This window comes from Pseudophryne corroboree, unplaced genomic scaffold, assembly GCF_028390025.1.
Source record: "Pseudophryne corroboree isolate aPseCor3 unplaced genomic scaffold, aPseCor3.hap2 scaffold_585, whole genome shotgun sequence".
NCBI classification, from domain to species: domain Eukaryota; kingdom Metazoa; phylum Chordata; class Amphibia; order Anura; family Myobatrachidae; genus Pseudophryne; species Pseudophryne corroboree.
This window is the reverse complement of record NW_026970184.1, coordinates 72,160-90,046: the sequence shown is the minus strand read 5'-3', so window position 1 is coordinate 90,046 and position 17,887 is coordinate 72,160. Positions and strand designations below refer to the sequence as shown.

The 17,887-nt window shown below is 39.4% G+C and overlaps 3 non-coding genes across 3 annotated transcripts; all 3 read right to left on the bottom strand.

The window, feature by feature from the left end:
* Positions 1-9,100: 9,100 nt before the first annotated feature.
* TRNAS-ACU (transfer RNA serine (anticodon ACU)) lies at positions 9,101-9,174 on the bottom strand. The gene has a single exon. It is a non-coding gene; the product is annotated as a tRNA-Ser (tRNA).
* Positions 9,175-11,432: 2,258 nt separating this feature from the next.
* TRNAS-ACU (transfer RNA serine (anticodon ACU)) lies at positions 11,433-11,506 on the bottom strand. Its single transcript has one exon. It is a non-coding gene; the product is annotated as a tRNA-Ser (tRNA).
* A 2,265-nt stretch (positions 11,507-13,771) lies between these two features.
* Positions 13,772-13,845, bottom strand: TRNAS-ACU (transfer RNA serine (anticodon ACU)). Its single transcript has one exon. It is a non-coding gene; the product is annotated as a tRNA-Ser (tRNA).
* Positions 13,846-17,887: the final 4,042 nt, after the last annotated feature.

The window sequence follows — 17,887 nt, the reverse complement described above, 5'->3', positions numbered from 1 at the left end:
GGGTGGCTGTGGGGGGGGACCCCTTGATTGAAGGGGTCCCCACTCCCCCAGGGTACCCCGGCCAGGGGTGACTAGTTGGATTTTTGATGCCACGGCCGCAGGGCACTATATAAAAGTGACCCCCGGCTGTGGCATTATCTGTCCAGCTAGTGGAGCCCGGTGCTGGTTTTAAAAATACGGGGGACCCCTACTCTTTTTGTCCCCCGTATTTTTGGGACCAGGACCAGGCGCAGAGCCCGATGCTGGTTGCTTAAATATGGGGGAACCCCTGTCATTTTTTTCCCCATATTTTTGCAACCAGGATCGGCTCAAAGAGCCCGAGGCTGGTTATGCTTAGGAGGGGGGACCCCACGCATTTTTTTTTATTATTTTACAGTGTTTAATTAAAAAAAAAAAAATAAATAAACCCCAGCACGGATCACACAGATCCGGCCGAGATTGATTGTAAAAAAAGTCGGCAGTGTTTTTCTAATCACTGCCGTAAAAATAGGTAAAAAACCACGAATGACATCGACATCGGAAGAAAAGAAAAACCCGAATACGACAGCTTAGTAAATCCATCGTAATCAATTCAAAAAGTTGCAGTTTTACACTGTCGATGTCAGTCGTGATTGAACTTGAACATGATACTGAAAATTACGAATCTTAGTAAATAAACCCCAGTGATTTTATAAAAACAGCTAGGAAGCACAATTTAGCAGTGGGTTGCAGAGAAAAAGAAATATGCTGGCAAAAAAATCCAATTGAGTGATTAAACAGCTCTTAATTTTCTGGCTTTATTTTTATGCTAACAAATTTGTTCTCTGAAAAGTGTCCACAAAGCCAAGTCTCTGATTAACACCTTTGTAGGGATGGTTTTTCACCTATTACTAAATTAAACTTGCTTCATTGGAAAGGCAGCAAGAAACACTAGACTAATTGGAGGTGCGCCCTAAAGCAAATTACAATGTTAGGATTAGGGGGTTCGGAAAGACCTCTAGTGTATACTGTCACGATCCGGGTATCTGGACGCCATTACTTACCTTTCAGATGCCTCCTAAGGCTGGCTCAGCGCTCCAGGACCGGATCCCATCTGTTATTCTGATGTCCACATTCCTGCCTCCTCTCCTGTCACTCTGAGACGCTGTCACAGCGGCGCCATGTTACATCTTGAATGGCATCTCCCGCGGCCTCCGCCGCCGTCCCTGAGTTTCTGCATGCAGGATGTCAGAGTGGCGCTTATGTCAGCCGCGGCCTCCGCTGTTGCCCGCGTGGTTCAAATGTGCACTCATCAGTCTGGCGTCACCTGTTTACTGTGGCCGGTGCCGCCATTGCTGTTAAAGTTCCCACATGGATTATCAAACCAATCTTCCCTCCAAGTGTCTGCATGGGCGCAGCCATGTTGGATTCTGTCACCTGTTCATTTCCACCAATCCGCTGTTTCCATTGTAATCTGCATAATTGCCTAGCCAATCCCTTCCTTGCTGCAGGTATAAGTATTCTGTGCCTGAGCAAGGAAGGCGTCAGTGCTTTGGTTGTCAAACCTAGTTCCAGTTTGTCTCTCTCCCGTGGTTGTTTTCCAGGTTCCAGTTACCATCTCCAAACCTCCACTAAAGAGACCCGCTCTAGTCTACCACCTGCGGTGCAGCCTGACTCTCCAGTCCTCTGGGACTCATCTGTTTCCAGTTACAGATTTACCTGCTTCCAGCAGAGATCAGCTCTTCTTAGAGTGCCGGTATCATTTCCGCAGATTACCACTCACCACCGGTACTATTATTTCACCGCTCTCAAACTCCATATATCAATCATATTTCATCGCTCTCAAGCTTCATTTATTATTTGGCTGGTTCCATCCAGCAATCCACTCCGTGCTTACATCAGTCTGGTTTCAGCCAGTACCCACAGCAGCCATTTTATCCACAGCAGCCCAGCTTTTCCTGGAACACCAGCTAGTACGATCCTGGGCTATCTCCATTGCTACAGTCGGGCCTGGTAAGGACTTTCCAACTAGAAGATAATAAGAACTGTCTCATACTACCAGAGCCCTGTGGTCCTTGCCCTCCTGTAGTACCCAGGAACTGTATTATTTCTCTGCTGATTTTATGTTTCTCTTTTATTACTGCTGTGATGCATGGAGTTTGTCAAAATAAACATCATTGACTTTTATCCTGGTTGTCGTGGGCACGCCTTCGGGCAATTCTTCTACATTTAACTTACATGTCCAGGGGTCTGATACAACCTCCCAGGTTCCACTACACCTCAGCCCCTACAACTGAGGCTGCCTTCAGTCAGCTCAGGCCCTCAGTTGTGACATATACACTGTATATACATTTTAAGATAGGAAGGTACAAATTACATATTCACATTGCATCTATGGACTGGATTCAAATGTCCCTTTCCTCCCTCATTCGTGCCCGTCAGCAGCTATTCTATTCTATATAAGGAGCCACGCGTCGCCGCCATTTTCACTTGTGCATTGGAGATGATAGGGAGAGGACGTGCAGCGTTTTCTCAGTTTCTGTGTTCAGTGTGCTGCAAATATCTGTGCTCAGTGTGCTTGCAAATATCTGTGCTCAGTGTGCTGAAAATATCTACGTTCTCTGCCTGAAAAATGCTCCATATCTGTGCTGCATTGTAGTATATAGTAGGAGGACAGTGCAGAATTTTGCCGACCAGTGACCACCAGTATTATATAGCAGTACACTGCTCTACCTACCTCTGTGTCGTCAAGTATACTATCCATCCATACCTGTGGTGTATTTTAGTAGTTGTGCGCACTATATATAGTAGGAGGACAGTGCAAAATTTTGCTGACCACCAGACTTCTACTTAAGTCCAATGGTGTAGGATGTGCAAAGCCGTTTGGCTGTGCATTTATTGATCTAAGCATGCATTTTTATCAAAGCGTGATAAAATTGATACATAACGCAGCGTTCAATCAGCGTTAATTTATCTTCAGCTGATATCGATTGTGAATTGACGTTTCTTCTCTTCTTGTCACCTACAGGTAATTACAATTGACTACAACCACCAATCTATTCTGCTGCACTATATCTATATATGCAAAGCTAATTCTGCTGGGTAATTACAATTGATTACAACCACCAATATATTCTGCTGCACTATATCTATATATGCAAAGCTAATTCTGCTGGGTAATGCAAATTGAAACATTATTGCATAGTATGTGATTTTGAAGTACGTTTTTAAAGTTTTGAATGATATAGACCCAGTTTAATCTTTGTGGAATGCCTGGTTGTAGCTTTTAAGGTAATTTATTGCCTGGCATTTGAGGGGGTGGGGTGTGGTTACAGATTTCAATTATTGGTTTCACTTGTAATAGTCTTCTACTTAAGTCCAATGGTGTAGGCTGTGCAAAGCCATTTGGCTGTGCATTTATTGATCTAAGCGTGCATTTTTATAAAAGCGCGATAAAATTGACACATAACAGCAGTGTTCAATTAGTGTTCAATCGAAGTTAAAAAGAAGGAAAACAGAAGCACACCAATCTAACAAAACAAAGAAAACTGAAGAACTAATAACAAATGTGAGTCACTTACTCCTCAGATCACTCACCTTCTGATTGTTGCATCTGATTACATAGCACAGAACTACCTTACTTGGACATTTCATAAACCATCCATTTCACCTACAAATGCCTGTATCTGTATTATTGTAATTTTGTTTTTTAAGCACCGCTGCACCAATGCAATTTTACCTGAAAACACTTAAAACATCTACAATTGATGACAATATAGGACAAGTACAGGGTAAATAAACATAGCTACATCAGCAGATGACACTGGAATAAGTATCAGGAGGCAGAAGACTGCTGGATTTGGTGCAGCTGAAGATTATTAAAGTAAGAAAAGAGTAAGCACATGAGGGAAGAGGGCCCTGCTCGTGAGAGCTTACATTCTAAAGGGGAGGGGTAGACAGACAGGGGTGAGACAGATAGGGGACATAGAGAGCGTGGAACAGAGGTTTAGGATGAGATTTGGCTGGGTTTGGTGAAGAAGTGGGTCTTGAGAGCCCATTTGAAGTTTTGTAGAGAGGTGAAGAGTCTGAGGGGGAGAGGTAGGGAATTCCAGAGAAGTGGTGCAGCACGTGAAAAATCTTGGAGGTAGGAGTGGGAGGAAGTAATCCGTAGGCAGGAGAGTCGGCGTGCATTAGCAGAGCGAAGAGGACGGGTGGGAGTGTAAAGCGAGATAAGATCAGAGATGTAGATGGGAGAGGAGTGGGTGAGGGCTTTGTAAGCAAGTGTGAGAAGCTTGAAATGGATTCTGAAAGGGAAGGGGAGCCAGTGAAGGACTAGTAAGAGAGGAGAGGTGGACGTAGTGCATTTGGTGAGGAAAATGAGCCGGGCAGCAGCATTGAGGATAGATTGGAGTGGAGAGAGGTATTTGTCAGGAATGGGGATCTCGAGTGATAAGGATACCTAAATATTTGATATGGGAGGGCTGGATTGTGAATTGTGCTAAAGTGGGGTTAGTGGCCAAGGACGGTGCTAAAGGAGTGATAGGAAGAATTTCTGATTTGTGTACATTTATTTTATATCCGGAAATGGGTCCAAAGGAGGCTACTATGTCTATGATTACCGGTATAGAAACTAAAGGGTTGGACACAAAGAGCAACATGTCGTCTGCGTAGAGTGCAAGTTTCAATTCCATATTTGCTAGGGGGATACCAGAGAAATCAGTAGATGACCGAAGAGCAAGTGCTAGGGGTTCTAGGGCGATGGCAAAGAGGAGGGGAGAAAGGGGACAACCTTGTCGTGTGCCTTTCTTGATCGGGAAAGGAGGGGATAAGTAGCCATTACAGGCAATTTGGGATGAGGAATTGGTGTATAAAGTCCGAATGAAGGATATGTATTGATCAGGGATTCTAAATTTGGTCACAGTGTCAAATAGATGTGGCCAATAGACAAGATCGAAGGCCTTCTCAGCGTCAATCGATAAGATAAGATTTGGGGAGTCAGTAGACGTCACTGAGGTTAGCTTTTGGGTAGCCGCCAGAACTTTGCGGACATTGCGTACCGAGTGTCTGCCCTTAATAAAGCCGGTCTGGTCCCGATGGATTATATGGGGGAGGAGGGGATTAAGACGTTCCGCCAAAATCTTGGTTAGGATTTTATAATCACAATTCAGTAGTGAAATGGGGCGATAAGAGCCAGGATAGGAGAGATCTCTGCCCGGTTTGGGAATCACTTTGATGATGGCAGAATTAAAATATGCAGGGACATTTTGAGTAATTAAAATATGGTTAAATACTGATTCAAGAACTGGGGTTACTTTATCAAGGAAAAAACTGTAAAATTCCCCAGAAAATCCATCAGGACCAGGAGCCTTGGCAGGTTTGAGTGACCTAATAGCCTTGCTTATTTCAAGAGTGGAAATAGGGGCAGTGAGGGAGTCTGCGAACTCTCCCGGCAATTGTGGATAAGTGAGTTGGGACCAGGTATTGGTCAGCTTACGTTCGTCCATTACAGGCGAAGTTATAGGTGGGGTGCTGGGCGTAGGGTTAGGGGGGGCATAAATGTCTGTATAGAAGTCTGACATGACCTGAGAAATTTGCGCAGTGGATTTGGTAAGGGAGCCATCTTGTAGTTTGAGGGGGTGGACTATCATCGGTGTCCTGGTGCCATTGAGGATGTTGGTAAGGAGTTTACTCGTCTTATTACCGAATTTGTGATATCGATAATGAGAGGAGAAAGTCATCTTATCAGACATAGACTGAAGCAATTCTTCAAGAAGGGACTTGGCAGAAAGATATTTGGATCGTGTAGTAGTGGTGGGTGTCTGGACGTAAGAAGCATAGGCTTCCGTCAATGATTCCTGGAGGGTGGTATAAGAGTGGGAAAGTCGTTTTCGTAAGGAAGCCTCAAAGGCTAAAATAGAACCTCTCAGTACTGATTTGGCCGTCATCCAATAGAGTGAGGGGTCTGTAGCTAGAGTATGTTCATTATGGAAATTAAAATCAGTCCATGTCTGGTCTAAATGTTCTCGAAATTTCAGGGAGCTAAGGAGGTAGGCTGGGAATCTCCATGTTCTATATGGGGATAGCTCTTTTTTCGTGTAAAATGAGAAGGTGACAAGTGCATGGTCAGAGAGTATGATAGGGTGTATGGTTGTATCTTGGACTAGGGGGAAAAGAGAGGAAGAGGGGAAAATAAAATCTATGCGAGACAGTGTGTGGTGCGCTGCAGGTAGGCAAGTAAATTCTCTCTGGGTTGGGTGTAGGGCCCTCCATACGTCTATTAATTGGAGAGTTTTCAACAGTGAAGGAATCCCCAGGGAGGGGGGCGGGGTACGTATTCTTCGCGTGGAGGATCTATCAAGTGTGGGGTGAGCAGTCAAATTGAAGTCGCCACAGAGAATTATAGGGGCAGACATATGTGGGAGGAGTAATTTAATGAGCTTCTGGAGGAAGGATCTAGAATAGACATTGGGTGCGTAAATGGAGGCAAGCGTATACGTTGCGTTAAATAATGAGAAAGATAGTATCAATATCCTGCCTTCAGGATCAGAGTAAGAGGAGAGTATTTCTATAGGTAATGTCTTGGAGCTTAAAATTACAATACCTCTGTATTTGGAATTATAGGGGGCGGAGGCCAGAATTTTCCATTTAAGCATTTGGAGTTTCAAAATCTCAGGGGGTAAAAGATGGGTTTCTTGGAGACATGCAATATCTATTGACTGTTTTTGTAAGTATAATAAAACCTTACGGCATTTAGCCGGAGAGTGGATGCCACCGACATTGAAGGAACCTATCTTCAGCTCAGTCATATGTGTCTGGGTGAGGGGAGAATCCATCCATCTGGGTATAATTCTGCCGGGGCAAAATGGCGGTGAACCTAAATGAGAACAAACACGAGGAGAGAAAAGGGGAGGGAAACATGCAATGACAAGACATGGGGAATACATGAAAACATGGCAGTGGCATGGTCAACATGCCAGGAGTCCAAAGGACATAAATGACATTCCGCAAATGTAACAATAGATATAACTGTGGGCTGATCCCATATAGTGGGATAGCACTAGACAACTGAAGATACCGGAGCATGACAGGTGTTCAGGGACCCTGTAAGAAGGGCTAACGTAATGGACCTTAACAACAATGTTGAGGAAAACTATAATCTCTATGTCAAATTGAATTAAAGGGTGAGATTATAAGAAGGCCCAGATCAAACAGTAAAAAAGGGGGGGGTGGGGAAGGGGCTAGAGTAATAAACGGTGGACGCAGATATATTTCACATAATAACTGGGAGAAAGCGGAATTTTTTAACCATAAAGAGACAGTTCCAAGGGTGGCGAGAGTTCAAGCAGGGGTGTCAGTGATGTCAGCAGCGGAATCCTTACGGTTATCAGATAGGAAGGCGTGTGCATCTTCAGGCGTCGTGAAGTCGTAGTGGGTGTCATTAATGAAGATCCTTAGCTTAGCCGGATACATAAGGGCAAAACGTCGGTTCATGGAGACTAGCTTCGAGCAGATAGGAGAAAAGGATTTACGCATACGTGAAAGTTCCATAGAGAAGTCTTGGAAAAGGCGTAGTCGGTTTCCTTCCCAGATAAGGTTCTGAATCTTTTGCGAAGCCCTCCAGAATGCCACTTTGTGAAGATAATTTAAACATCTGAATAATGTGACCCTAGGGTGTGATTCATTCGGACGGGGTGGCGGGCCGACTCGGTGAACTCTTTCCACCACCAGGTCCTTACATTCCTCCTCGATGCCTAGTAGCTTAGGGAGAGTCACAGAAACAAAAGTTGCCAATGCTGGGCCTTTAACATTTTCAGGGAGCCCTACCACCCTGATATTATTACGACGTGAACGATTTTCAGCCCCATCAAGTTTGTTCCATAACTGATAATTTTCCTTCTGCAGTTTGATAATGTCTCCTTGTGCCAAATGCATATCATGACATAGCGCTCCTATGCGATTTTCAGAGTCTGAGACACTGGCAGTAAGGTGCTGCAGTTGCTGTGCCACAGCCTTAGATAGTAGAGGTGACATTGTGGATTTAATAGCATCCACGATGTCGCCATACGTAGCGGGAGTATCCGGGATGCGGCGTACCTGCGGAAGATCAGTGAGCTCCTGGGGTGAAGCCACCTTCTTAGAGGCCGGGGTGGACGGGGCCGAGGAGGCGTTCGGCGCCATGTTGGGATCGGCGCGACGCTTCTCCTGACGCGGCGGCTGCGGTTTCTGTGAGGCCCCCGGTGCCAGGTATTTGTCCATCGGGGAAGAGGGGGTGATGCGCTGGGTAGTGGTCACTGTGTGTAGCCGGGAACAGCTACGTATAAGCAGGTGAGCGGGTCCCTGAGCGGAGCAGCGTTTTCAAGCTGCATTCCGCATGCAGCCGGAAGCGGAAGTCCCATTTTAATTTGTTTTAATAGTATATTGATAGTATTGTTTTCTTTCAAAAATCCACTTAATTTTCTTTACCCTATTATTAAAATGGTTATTGACAAAAACAAACTACATTGTCACCAGAAGAGCAATACAAAATGTACAAGTGATATATTAAAATCATCTTTCCAGCTTGAATTTCAATGATGCATTGGGGCAACGATTTTGTGAGAAACATCTTCACCCTTAAATAAAGATTTTCTTAATTCCTTACCTGTGTGCTAATTAGATATCACCTTGTTTTCACATTAAACAGACTTCCACATGAGAAAGCAGCAAGGATGCAGTGGCGTTAATGTTTCCTGGTGTCAACCTGTATTATTTCAGTAGACATTGAAATGAGGATGCATCTTGCTGCCTTTCCAATGAAGCAAGTTTAATTTAGTAATAGGTGAAAAACCATCCCTACAAAGGTGTTAATCAGAGACTTGGCTTTGTGGACACTTTTCAGAGAACAAATTTGTTAGCATAAACATAAAGCCAGAAAATGAAGAGCTGTTTAATCACTCAATAGGATTTTTCTGCCAGCATTTTTCTTTTTCTCTGCAACCCACTGCTAAATTGTACTTCCTATCTGTTTTTTTTATAAAATCACTTAATCAAATCTAACTCTGATTACATCAGAGAAGGCCAGGTACCCTACACCATAAGAGGGGGTTTGAAATTTTGACTTGACTACTTAAAGATCACCAAAATCTGATCACAAGGTCAATTACGTCCCTGGGTGGGATTAAACCACCAACCTTCTGGTTAGTAGCCAAACACACTAACTGATTGTGCCACAGAGACACTTTTCAAAAGTGCATACTGACAAAGGCTAATAAGCATTCATCTAGAACGTTTCCTAGAAAAACTTTAAAAAGTCAATAATCTGGAGAGTTTTTGTAAGATGTTTCTTAAATCAACCAACGAAGAAACACATTGGTACTTTCCCATGATGAGTGAGTGCTTCAGGATCTCTTGCACTTACATGTGCAGCAGAGTACTGCAATGGAAGCATGCTGGGCCCATAACCCAGAGGTAGGCAGATTGAAACTATCCTCTGCTATATGCATTTTTTTTTTTAATTTAAGTAATCCAAAACTGGGATTGATATTTTAGCTCTTTTATTTTTACTTAAAGTACAATAACTTTTACCATTTTAATTTGTTTTAATAGTATATTGACAGTATTGTTTTCTTTCAAAAATCCACTTAATTTTCTTTACCCTATTATTAAAATGGTAATTGACAAAAACAAACTACATTGTCACCAGAAGAGCAATACAAAATGTTCAAGTGATATATTAAAATCATCTTTCCAACTTGAATTTCAATGATGCATTGGGACAACGATTTTGTGAGAAACTTCTTCACCCTTAAATAAAGATTTTCTTAATTCCTTACCTGTGTGCTAATTAGATATCACCTTGTTTTCACATTAAACAGACTTCCACATGAGAAAGCAGCAAGGATGCAGTGGCGTTAATGTTTCCTGGTGTCAACCTGTATTATTTCAGTAGACATTGAAATGAGGATGCATCTTGCTGCCTTTCCAATGAAGCAAGTTTAATTTAGTAATAGGTGAAAAACCATCCCTACAAAGGTGTTAATCAGAGACTTGGCTTTGTGGACACTTTTCAGAGAACAAATTTGTTAGCATAAACATAAAGCCAGAAAATGAAGAGCTGTTTAATCACTCAATAGGATTTTTCTGCCAGCATTTTTCTTTTTCTCTGCAACCCACTGCTAAATTGTACTTCCTATCTGTTGTTTTATAAAATCACTTAATCAAATCTAACTACATCAGAGAAGGCAAGGTACCCTAAACCATAAGAGGGGGTTTGAAATTTTGACTTGTCTACTTAAAGATCACCAAAATCTGATAACAAGGTCAATTACGTCCCTGGGTGGGATTTAACCACCAACCTTTTGGTTAATAGCCGAACACACTAACCGATTGCGCCACAGAGACACTTTGCGAAAAGTGCATACTGACAAAGGCTAATAAGCATTCATCTAGAACGTTTCCTAGAAAAACTTTAAAAAGTCAATAATCTGGAGAGTTTTTATAAGAATTTTCTTAAATCAACCAACGAAGAAACACATTGGTACTTTCCCATGATGAGTGAGTGCTTCAGGATCTCTTGCACTTACATGTGCAGCAGAGTACTGCAATGGAAGCATGCTGGGCCCATTACCCAGAGGTAGGCAGATTGAAACTATCCTCTGCTATATGCATTTTTTTTTAATTAAAGTAATCCAAAACTGGGATTGATATTTTAGCTCTTTTATTTTTACTTAAAGTACAATAACTTTTATCATTTTAATTTGTTTTAATAGTATATTGACAGTATTGTTTTCTTTCAAAAATCCACTTAATTTTCTTTACCCTATTATTAAAATGGTAATTGACAAAAACAAACTACATTGTCACCAGAAGAGCAATACAAAATGTACAAGTGATATATAAAAATCATCTTTCCAGCTTGAATTTCAATGATGCATTGGGGCAACGATTTTGTGAGAAACATCTTCACCCTTAAATAAAGATTTTCTTAATTCCTTACCTGTGTGCTAATTAGATATCACCTTGTTTTCACATTAAACAGACTTCCACATGAGAAAGCAGCAAGGATGCATTGACGTTAATGTTTCCTGGTGTCAACCCGTATTATTTCTGTAGACATTGAAATGAGGATGCATCTTGCTGCCTTTCCAATGAAGCAAGTTTAATTTAGTAATAGGTAAAAAACCATCCTTACAAAGGTGTTCATCAGAGACTTGGCTTTGTGGACACTTTTCAGAGAACAAATTTGTTAGCATAAAAATAAAGCCAGAAAATGAAGAGCTGTTTAATCACTCAATTGGATTTTTCTGCCAGCATATTTTTTTTCTCTGCAACCCACTGCTAAATTGTGCCTCCTAGCTATTTTTTTATAAAATCACTTAATCAAATCTAACTCTGATTACATCAGAGAAGGCCAGGTACCCTACATCATAAGAGGGGGTTTTAAATTTTGACTTGTCTACTTAAAGATCACCAAAACCTTATCACAAGGTCAATTACATCCCTGGGTGGGATTGAACCACCAACCTTTTGGTTAGTAGCCAAACACACTAACTGATTGCGCCACAGAGACACTTTGCAAAAAGTACATACTGACAAAGGCTAATAAGCATTCATCTAGAACGTTTCCTAGAAAAACTTTAAAAAGTCAATAATCTGGAGAGTTTTTGTAAGATGTTTCTTAAATCAACCAACGAATAAACACATTGGTACTTTCCCATGATGAGTGAGTGCTTCAGGATCTCTTGCACTTACATGTGCAGCAGAGTACTGCAATGGAAGCATGCTGGGCCCATAACCCAGAGGTAGGCAGATTGAAACTATCCTCTGCTATATGCATTTTTTTTTGTTAATTAAAGTAATCCAAAACTGGGATTGATATTTTGGCTCTTTTATTTTTACTTAAAGTACAATAACTTTTACCATTTTAATTTGTTTTAATAGTATATTGACAGTATTGTTTTCTTTCAAAAATCCACTTAATTTTCTTTACCCTATTATTAAAGTGGTAATTGACAAAAACAAACTACATTGTCACCAGAAGAGCAATACAAAATGTACAAGTGATATATTAAAATCATCTTTCCAGCTTGAATTTCAATGATGCATTGGGGCAACGATTTTGTGAGAAACATCTTCACCCTTAAATAAAGATTTTCTTAATTCCTTACCTGTGTGCTAATTAGATATCACCTTGTTTTCACATTAAACAGACTTCCACATGAGAAAGCAGCAAGGATGCAGTGGCGTTAATGTTTCCTGGTGTCAACCTGTATTATTTCAGTAGACATTGAAATGAGGATGCATCTTGCTGCCTTTCCAATGAAGCAAGTTTAATTCAGTAATAGGTGAAAAACCATCCCTACAAAGGTGTTAATCAGAGACTTGGCTTTGTGGACCCTTTTCAGAGAACAAATTTGTTAGCATAAAAACAAAGCCAGAAAATAAAGAGCTGTTTAATCACTCAATTGGATTTTTCTGCCAGCATTTTTCTTTTTCTCTGCAACCCACTGCTAAATTGTACTTCCTGTCTGTTGTTTTATAAAATCACTTAATCAAATCTAACTACATCAGAGAAGGCCAGGTACCCTACACCATAAGAGGGGGTTTGAAATTTTGACTTGTCTACTTAAAGATCACCAAACTCTGATCACAAGGTCAATTACATCCCTGGGTGGGAATGAACAACCAACCTTTTGGTTAGTAGCCAAACAGACTAACTGATTGCGCCACAGAGACACTTTGCAAAAAGTACATACTGACAAAGGCTAATAAGCATTAATCTAGAACGTTTTCTAGAAAAACTTTAAAAAGTCAATAATCTGGAGAGTTTTTGTAAAATGCTTCTTAAATCAACCAACGAAGAAACACATTGGTACTTTCCCATGATGAGTGAGTGCTTCAGGATCTCTTGCACTTACATGTGCAGCAGAGTACTGCAATGGAAGCTTGCTGGGCCCATTACCCAGAGGTAGGCAGATTGAAACTATCCTCTGCTATATGCATTTTTTTTGTTAATTAAAGTAATCCAAAACTGGGATTGATATGTTAGCTCTTTTATTTTTACTTAAAGTACAATAACTTTTACCATTTTAATTTGTTTTAATAGTATATTGACAGTATTGTTTTCTTTCAAAAATCCACTTAATTTTCTTTACCCTATTATTAAAATGGTAATTGACAAAAACAAACTACATTGTCACCAGAAGAGCAATACAAAATGTACAAGTGATATATTAAAATCATCTTTCCAGCTTGAATTTCAATGATGCATTGGGGCAACGATTTTGTAAGAAACATTTTCACCCTTTAAAAAAGATTTTCTTAATTCCTTACCTGTGTGCTAATTAGATATCACCTTGTTTTCACATTAAACAGACTTCCACATGAGAAAGCAGCAAGGATGCAGTGGCGTTAATGTTTCCTGGTGTCAACCTGTATTATTTCAGTAGACATTGAAATGAGGATGCATCTTGCTGCCTTTCCAATGAAGCAAGTTTAATTTAGTAATAGGTGAAAAACCATCCCTACAAAGGTGTTAATCAGAGACTTGGCTTTGTGGACACTTTTCAGAGAACAAATTTGTTAGCATAAACATAAAGCCAGAAAATGAAGAGCTGTTTAATCACTCAATAGGATTTTTCTGCCAGCATTTTTCTTTTTCTCTGCAACCCACTACTAAATTGTACTTCCTATCTGTTTTTTTTTATAAAATCACTTAATCAAATCTAACTCTGATTACATCAGAGAAGGCCAGGTACCCTACACCATAAGAGGGGGTTTGAAATTTTGACTTCACTACTTAAAGATCACCAAAATCTGATCACAAGGTCAATTACGTCCCTGGGTGGGATTGAACCACCAACCTTCTGGTTAGTAGCCAAACACACTAATGGATTGTGCCACAGAGACACTTTTCAAAAGTGCATACTGACAAAAACTTTAAAAAGTCAATAATCTGGAGAGTTTTTGTAAGATGTTTCTTAAATCAACCAACGAAGAAACGCATTGGTACTTTCCCATGATGAGTGAGTGCTTCAGGATCGCTTGCACTTACATGTGCAGCAGAGTACTGCAATGGAAGCATGCTGGGCCCATAACCCAGAGGTAGGCAGATTGAAACTATCCTCTGCTATATGCATTTTTTTAAATTAAAGTAATCCAAAACTGGGATTGATATTTTAGCTCTTTTAATTTTACTTAAAGTACAATAACTTTTACCATTTTAATTTGTTTTAATAGTATATTGACAGTATTGTTTTCTTTCAAAAATCCACTTAATTTTCTTTACCCTATTATTAAAGTGGTAATTGACAAAAACAAACTACATTGTCACCAGAAGAGCAATACAAAATGTACAAGTGATATATTAAAATCATCTTTCCAGCTTGAATTTCAATGATGCATTGGGGCAACGATTTTGTGAGAAACATCTTCACCCTTAAATATTTTCTTAATTCCTTACCTGTGTGCTAATTAGATATCACCTTGTTTTCACATTAAACAGACTTCTACATGAGAAAGCAGCAAGGATGCAGTGGCGTTAATGTTTCCTGGTGTCAACTTGTATTATTTCAGTAGACATTAAAATGAGGATGCATCTTGCTGCCTTTCCAATTAAGCAAGTTTAATTTAGTAATAGGTGAAAAACCATCTCTACAAAGTGTTAATCAGAGACTTGGCTTTGTGGACCCTTTTCAGAGAACAAATTTGTTAGCATAAAAATAAAGCCCGAAAATGAAGAGCTGTTTAATCACTCAATTGGATTTTTCTGCCAGCATTTTTCTTTTTCTCTGCAACCCACTGCTAAATTGTACTTCCTATCTGTTTTTTTATAAAATCACTTAATCAAATCTAACTCTGATTACATCAGAGAAGGCCAGGTACCCTACACCATAAGAGGGGGTTCGAAATTTTGACTTGTCTACTTAAAGATCACCAAAATCTGATAACAAAGTCAATTACGTCCCTGGGTGGGATTGAACCACCAACCTCTTGGTTAACAGCCAAACACACTAACCGATTGCGCCACAGAGACACTTTGTGAAAAGTATATACTGACAAAGGCTAATAAGCATTCATCTAGAACGTTTCCTAGAAAAACTTTAAAAAGTCAATAATCTGGAGAGTTTTTGTAAGATGTTTCTTGAATCAACCAACGAAGAAACACATTGGTACTTTCCAATGATGAGTGAGTGCTTCAGGATCTCTTGCACTTACATGTGCAGCAGAGTACTGCAATGGAAGCATGCTGGGCCCATAACCCAGAGGTAGGCAGATTGAAACTATCCTCTGCTATATGCATTTTTTTTGTTAATTAAAGTAATCCAAAACTGGGATTGATATTTTGCTCTTTTATTTTTACTTAAAGTACAATAACTTTTACCATTTTAATTTGTTTTAATAGTATATTGACAGTATTGTTTTCTTTCAAAAATCCACTTAATTTTCTTTACCCTATTATTAAAATGGTAATTGACAAAAACAAACTACATTGTCACCAGAAGAGCAATACAAAATGTACAAGTGATATATAAAAATCATCTTTCCAGCTTGAATTTCAATGATGCATTGGGGCAACGATTTTGTGAGAAACATCTTCACCCTTAAATAAAGATTTTCTTAATTCCTTACCTGTGTGCTAATTAGATATCACCTTGTTTTCACATTAAACAGACTTCCACATGAGAAAGCAGCAAGGCTGCATTGGCGTTAATGTTTCCTGGTGTCAACCCGTATTATTTAAGTAGACATTGAAATGAGGATGCATCTTGCTGCCTTTCCAATGAAGCAAGTTTAATTTAGTAATAGGTAAAAAACCATCCTTACAAAGGTGTTCATCAGAGACTTGGCTTTGTGGACACTTTTCAGAGAACAAATTTGTTAGCATAAAAATAAAGCCAGAAAATGAAGAGCTGTTTAATCACTCAATTGGATTTTTCTGCCAGCATATTTTTTTTCTCTGCAACCAACTGCTAAATTGTACTTCCTATCTGTTGTTTTATAAAATCACTTAATCAAATCTAACTCTGATTACATCAGAGAAGGCCAGGTACCCTACACCATAAGAGGGGGTTTGAAATTTTGACTTGTCTACTTAAAGATCACCAAACTCTGATCACAAGGTCAATTACATCCCTGGGTGGGAATGAACCACCAACCTTTTGGTTAGTAGCCAAACACACTAACTGATTGCGCCACAGAGACACTTTGCAAAAATTACATACTGACAAAGGCTAATAAGCATTAATCTAGAACGTTTTCTAGAAAAACTTTAAAAAGTCAATAATCTGGAGAGTTTTTGTAAAATGCTTCTTAAATCAACCAACGAAGAAACACATTGGTACTTTCCCATGATGAGTGAGTGCTTCAGGATCTCTTGCACTTACATGTGCAGCAGAGTACTGCAATGGAAGCATGCTGGGCCCATAACCCAGAGGTAGGCAGATTGAAACTATCCTCTGCTATATGCATTTTTTTTGTTAATTAAAGTAATCCAAAACTGGGATTGATATTTTGCTCCTTTATTTTTACTTAAAGTACAATAACTTTTACCATTTTAATTTGTTTTAATAGTATATTGACAGTATTGTTTTCTTTCAAAAATCCACTTAATTTTCTTTACCCTATTATTAAAATGGTAATTGACAAAAACAAACTACATTGTCACCAGAAGAGCAATACAAAATGTACAAGTGATATATTAAAATCATCTTTCCAGCTTGAATTTCAATGATGCATTGGGGCAACGATTTTGTGAGAAACATCTTCACCCTTAAATAAAGATTTTCTTAATTCCTTACCTGTGTGCTAATTAGATATCACCTTGTTTTCACATTAAACAGACTTCCACATGAGAAAGCAGCAAGGATGCAGTGGCGTTAATGTTTCCTGGTGTCAACCTGTATTATTTCAGTAGACATTGAAATGAGGATGCATCTTGCTGCCTTTCCAATGAAGCAAGTTTAATTTAGTAATAGGTGAAAAACCATCCCTACAAAGGTGTTAATCAGAGACTTGGCTTTGTGGACACTTTTCAGAGAACAAATTTGTTAGCATAAACATAAAGCCAGAAAATGAAGAGCTGTTTAATCACTCAATAGGATTTTTCTGCCAGCATTTTTCTTTTTCTCTGCAACCCACTGCTAAATTGTACTTCCTATCTGTTTTTTTATAAAATCACTAAATCAAATCTAACTACATCAGAGAAGGCCAGGTACCCTACACCATAAGAGGGAGTTTGAAATTTTGACTTGTCTACTTAAAGATCACCAAAATCTGATAACAAGGTCAATTACGTCCCTGGGTGGGATTGAACCACCTACCTTTTGGTTAACAGCTCAACACACTAACCGATTGCCCCACAGAGACACTTTGGGAAAAGTACATACTGACAAAGGCTAATAAGCATTCATCTAGAACGTTTCCTAGAAAAACTTTAAAAAGTCAATAATCTGGAGAGTTTTTGTAAGAATTTTCTTAAATCAACCAACGAAGAAACACATTGGTACTTTCCCATGATGAGTGAGTGCTTCATGATCTCTTGCACTTACATGTGCAGCAGAGTACTGCAATGGAAGCATGCTGGGCCCATAACCCAGAGGTAGGCAGATTGAAACTATCCTCTGCTATATGCATTTTTTTTTGTTAATTAAAGTAATCCAAAACTGGGATTGATATTTTGGCTCTTTTATTATTACTTAAAGTACAATAACTTTTACCATTTTAATTTGTTTTAATAGTATATTGACAGTATTGTTTTCTTTCAAAAATCCACTTAATTTTCTTTACCCTATTATTAAAATGGTAATTTACAAAAACAAACTACATTGTCACCAGAAGAGCAATACAAAATGTACAAGTGATATATTAAAATCATCTTTCCAGCTTGAATTTCAATGATGCATTGGGGCAACGATTTTGTGAGAAACATCTTCACCCTTAAATAAAGATT